Source organism: Cupressus sempervirens, chromosome 4, assembly GCF_028749045.1.
Source record: "Cupressus sempervirens isolate cs-2001-9-10 chromosome 4, ASM2874904v1, whole genome shotgun sequence".
NCBI classification, from domain to species: Eukaryota; Viridiplantae; Streptophyta; class Pinopsida; order Cupressales; family Cupressaceae; genus Cupressus; species Cupressus sempervirens.
The window spans coordinates 851,699,806-851,706,118 of NC_143121.1; positions in this window are offsets into that span (position 1 = coordinate 851,699,806).

Genomic DNA, 6,313 nt, shown 5'->3' on the forward strand with positions numbered 1-6,313 from the left:
GTTGTACCCCTCTCTCCTCTTGCCTCCCTACCCTCCACCTCTACCGCACTAGCCCCTCCTCGTGTTATGGCCTCTACCTACTGTCATAGCCCTCTTGCTACATATCTCCCTTGCCAAGCTGCGAGGGCTAACTCCCTTACCACTATGATCACCCTAGTCACTTTTTCCTACCCTACTAGTCTTAGCCACTAAAACCCATCTCGGTACTCCTTTGTGGAGCCTACATCTACCACCCTGCCAAACCAATCCCACTGTTGTGGTTGTAACTCCAGCCAAGCCCGCAACAACCCCTCTCTCTAAAATGTTGACCTATACATCGACATTGGCTCATGAGTCACTTACTTATACCAGTTTGACTCTCCTAGAGCCACCTATCACCATCCAGACTATTGTAGGGCCCTATCCAGCCAGTACTACTTGGAAATGTACTCCCACCTTCCAAAAATGAAGCATGGTGATATCGTATATGGAAGTTATTTTCCCTCCTCTACCTATGGCCTTAGACCCATACAAGATCTCCATACAACCACATAATCTCATCAATCTGGACTCTCTAGTAGTCCACATCCTTTGTATGATGATATGTTAGTGCCCCCCCCCAGCTATATGCCACTAGCTCCTCTTCCTGCCTATCTCTCCAAACAATAGGCCTAAATTCTGCAATGTGCTCCCAAGCCCATACCTATAATAAGGTGGGAAACCCTATACTCTATTGGTGTTTTAAAATGCACAAAAACTACTAAGTGACAAAAGGCTTAATACCAAGATAATAGTACATACACAACCTAAAGACTAGCCAATTCTTATTATCAATTGCATATGCAAAGTACTTGGACCCAACTTCAACAAAACCACAGATGGTTTTCTACTCTTTTGGCTCTGCAAAACCAAGGCGGGTATACCCAAGGATGATTCAAAATTTGAATAACTGTATGAGGTTTATTCTTAGTTTCCTTCTAATTCTTATTTCAAAATCCTCAAAACATAAACACAATTCCTATTAACTTGATAAACACATCCCATGAAACAGATATGGCAAAGAATTCTTCTATAGATCTACAGATGTCCTTAACAATAGTGGCTAACTGTAGCTAAAACATTCCATGCAGACAAGTGCTAGCCAACTTTGAAGATCTACAGGAAATAAAAGTAAAGTTTGATTTAATGTTACCTTTTGATAACCATTTATGATATATCCCTCCTTCAGCTAAATCAATCTGATCAGTGCTTAATCTATTGGGGTTCAAAGTCTATAGCAGGTTCTCAAATCTAGTTTGTTGCTTTACAACACATTCTATTAGTAATTCTTATCAAAATTCATCATTCAAAAATCCTTTCCACTACTAAAGAAATCTTATCACATTCATCAAAGCTTTTATTTAATCCATTGAATTACAGCAATGATAAATAGATATACAACCTAACTAGATTGCATTCAATTGCACAAGCCTTTACTTATACAATATCAAGACAACTAGGTAATTGAAAGGAGACAAGATTCAGAAAGAATAATATGGGGACAGTTCACAATTTGTATTCATCTTCTTTTGAAAATGGTATATCCTTTACAATAGACTCAGAATGACCTTCTGAAAGAAGCACAGCTCATTCTATATTCATATATTCTTAGAGAATTGATAGAGAAAATACATCTTAAACTTTCTTTCAAAATTTGGACCAAAAACAAACAAAGCATAACACTTAGAACAATAAAATTCGGACCATTCTTTAGCCTTGGAATCTCACTTAAATAGTGTGAGATGCAACAAGCTTCGAGCTAAAGAAAGTGACATGTGTCTTCTAAAAAATACTGACAAATGTCTGTCATAAAAGACAAAAACAAATAACATAAAAGCTATCACATCGAACAATCCTTGGTGGGTCCCTTTCTGTTATGCTTCTCAGTTGCTGAAACAAGAAGATAAGATCTAATTCTTCAATTATTCTTCATCCTCAGAGTAAATAGCCATGAGGTTTGAAAGTGATGTATAATCTTCAGTTACCTGCAAATTTATTTCAACCTGGGGATTTTCCATGTCCTCATTACTAACTACAAGGGTAACTTTTACTTTTACATTTTCCTCCTCATCATCTTCTGACATTTGTTCTAGAAACTGGTTTTTCCATTTATTAAAAGCATCATCATCTGGCCAATCAAAACTTAGAGCTTCTCTTTGTATCATTATTAAAGAATTTTCACTTTCTTCTAAATCATCAAATTCTTTTCTCATAGCAGTATAAAATAACTGTATTTTTACTAGCTCTTCATTTGTCTTTGCCCAGAACCAATGGCTAGTTTCACTCATGATGTTTATTATTCTTTCATTAAATAACTCGTCCAACTCCCTTTTCCACTTTTCCTTTTCCTTTATTGTATCAACAGATTCTAAAGCACAAGGAAATAGGGTGAATTTTTTAGCAATATATCGGGAAAAAAAGAGTGTTAATCTTTTTTGTAAAGAATCTCTTTTATCATCAAAATTTTCTAGCTTATTTAATAAATCAAAGATTTTCTCAACTTGATGATTAGGCATTTGGACTGCAGATATACATATGATTGTAATATCATTATTCCTCTCCCTCCATTTCTGTGCAAGAGGAATCAGTTTATCCTTATCTTTGTTCAACTTATCCATGAGGGTTGCAATTCTTGTCAACTGATCAAAAAAGGTTGACCATTATATTTTATCCCTCAAATATATCACACCCTGCTTTAATTTTTCTTCATATTGATTTCTTAATTCTATCTACAACTCATGTAATTTTTTTTTTTCTTCTTCAAAGTCCTCTGCAGTATAGAATTGGGGCCTTTCAAGGGTGTCAGGTATTTCAATAATAGGGGTTGATCCAGATCCAACCAATGACTGTGAAGGGTATGCAATTATAGGTGCACTGGATTCTCCCACCTTTCTTTTCCCAAGTATCCTCTCTATTTGAGACATTTTGTTTTCCAGTGACTGTATCTGTATACCCCTTTCCTCATATGCCTTCAAAAATTTTCAAACCTAGCATTGAGTTGGGAAAACTTATCTTCTTCCTGTTCATATACAACACCGCCCAATTTTAGCACTTCTGAGGCCATTCCCATTACTTGTTTACTACTTACCTCACCAGCCCTATATACTGTCAATGTACCAATATGTTCTGCAGTGGGAAACTCATGCATCCTGGTATTTTCTCTCTTATCTATGGACCACAAAACAAGGGCTTGGTGGTCATCACTAAATTTGACCCCTCTATGAGCCTGTAGTACTTCTTCAGCAGTTGTTAGTTGAACATCCTTCTGCTTCCTTACTGAATCAAAAACAATAGCATTTTTTATATCCCATTCCGGCAGAAGGAGGACTCTTGATTGTCTAACTATTTTCCTCCCAGCTTTAGGAGTAAACTGGGCAAAATCACTCAAAAAATTTGATTTTACCTCTTCCTTAATAACCGGGTTAGGTTTATTTGGTTGCTCAGCCTTGATCTTCTCACAGGATTTCTCAAAATTCTTTATATTTAATCTCCATAAAAACTAAGCAAAGGCCCTAGATCTTACAAAAATTTCATCATTAATAAATCTTTCACAAGCCTGGGCAACAATTGGGTCAATTTCCTTACCTTGGTAATCACCAATGGTCAGGTCCAAGGAAGGTGTAGGAGGCTCTTATGGCTCTCCAATATCCAAATCTGTAGAAGTGACAATCACATCCCCTTCTCCTCCCATTTGTCTAAGTTGTTCCCTTAGAGATGCCTCATCATCTATCTGGATTGGAGACTAGTTTGGGGAGTATTGTTCTTTTTGAGAAGAAGAAGACCCCTGCTCTAATTTTCGTCTTTTTAGAGAGCTAGCTGCAGATGGACTTCTTGACCTTGGTTTCTTATGAGGGGGTGCTTGTTGCACATTTTGAACCATGACATAACCTGCCCTTTTCTGCAATGTATACTAGCCAGGAGTTACCACATTTCTACCACTCATTCTTCTTTGTATTTCTACTGCCTTGTCTGGGTGTGCCTTAATAAACATAGCTTTCTTTTCATTCATAGTCTGAATTATTATGGAAAAATTATTCATTTATGCCTGTATTTTAGCTCTCCATTATTTCTTATCCTTCAATGGGTCATACTAGGGGTCAAAAGCATTAATGAATTCTAGGTTTTTAATGAAAACTATCCATTTCTCTTTCCTTAATTCTTGCTCCTGCAATGTGAAAATATTTCTGATTATATCTTCCGGATAGTAAACCTGATGTACCATATGGGAAGCTCTCACCCTTTCTTTTAATAGGTCATAGAATCCTTTAGGTTCAATGAATCTGGCGTGAGATTCTGCCATGTTATATTTATTCAAAAACAAATTTAAATGCTTCCACCCCTTTTTAACAAAAACAAAATCATGCACTACAGTAACCATTGGAAAGAAAGTGCCCTTCTTGACCAATTCCCTCTCATCTATAGTACCTATCTGCCATAAGAGCTCAGCTATCCCTATCTTCAAAGGCACATGAAAAGGTAACACATGAGGTTTTCCTAAGAAACCATAAACTCTTATTACTGTTGAAACATTGTAGGGAATTATATCCCCCCAGTTATGACTGACAAGTAGCCCTTTAGCATGGTCCTTGGGTCTGACCAATTCTAATAATTCTTGTGGGATTCTAGGGCTATCTCCTCTTAAAAGAAGTCTAAGATTTGATGCAAAATACCTATCAAATCTTACATAACTAGCATCAATGGCCTCTGAAGTCATATCCACACTCCACAACTGCACTGGATTCCTTTCTCCATCCTTTTTTGTTTCTAACTTCATACCCTTGTAGAAGAAAGTATATCCTTTGTATAAACATACATGCATCATCAATGAATACCAACAAAATGGTTTGTTTACTTTCCCTTTTGCTATTCCAACCAGGCCGTTGTGAATCTCTTTTGCTAGGAAAGTGGCAAAATCCAGAATGGTACTCATTCCAAATTGAAGGGTTTGAGCAATTACAAGGACCACAGAACTTGGAATTTGATCACCTTCATCTATCCCCAAGATCTTGCAAAGAGAAAAATATAGTGCTTGAGCTCTCAAATTGAAATGTCTTCTCAACAATGGCTCTAGAATACTGGCTGTGATCATAGGCAAATTACCAACCTTAGCAGCATGCTCCTATAGTGGCCCTGTTCTCAAGTACATTCGTTGTGCATCATATCTAGCTTGCAAATCATCCATATCAATGATTTTATGCATAGCGTGGTTAGGGTTTAGGTTGAAAACCTCACTAAACAGCTCAGGGAAAACCCTAAAAAGGTTGACCCCCGAATGATTTTTTACCCACCTCGTGATAGGATCATACTTCTTTGCCAGGTCCATCAATAAATCACTATCAAAGAAAACACTGGGGACTATTAATTTTCCAATATCAAATTCCCATACATTGCTCATACGAGTGTTCCAATTTTTGCACTAAGAAACCATTCTTCAGCATTTCTTCTTGTATTGAACAGCATTTTGAGTTTTATGCAAATAGTTGATGTCTGTTAGGTGATTTATGAAGTATTATGTACATCTTTCATGTATTTGATTTCAAAGAAAGCAAATAAAGAGCGGCAATGGTTTCAAATTCAGCCTGAATCTTGTCTCCTGTTTGTGGATCTGTAATCTTTTCTAGTTTATGATCAAAGACCATAGATTAAGTTGCATCTCATTTAGTGATGTATGTGATTGAAATACCTTGCTTATGGAACCAAGATCCATGTAACTGCTTGGTGTTTATCACAGGGTTTACTGATTTCGTGATGGGATATTCTGAGTATGAGATTCATTTTGATGCAGATATCTATTCACAAGGTGAAAGATAGATCAGAGATCTGGACATAGTAATATGTTTGAGATTTCCAGGAGATGTATGGTTATAATTCATTTAATTGCCCAATAGATAAGGCACTGATCAGAGATAGGATCATTAAATTTTGTTGCTCATACCTGGGTATTGTTGTCATCAATCTATTAAATCATTTTCATTTTATGTTGAAAGGTATTCAAAGTATAACCCGCACTTAGCTTTCCAGTTTCATGAGTCATGTCCTTAGCTATTTCATGCTTGTGATCTCCTAGTTAAGCATAGAAGAATTAGGGGTTTTTATCTGCATTAAATAGATTCAGTGTATGCTTTGACAACTGGTACCATATAACGAATCTATAGGTTCACCTGCCTAGGTTTTGTAGAGCCTGAAGTGCAGAAGGAGTATAGCTTTATAGTTGGCCTGGTGTCTGAATGAGCATGTTGAAAATGGGAGTTAGCTGCCCCTAGATATGTTTTGTTCTCATCAGGGTAATTGAAAA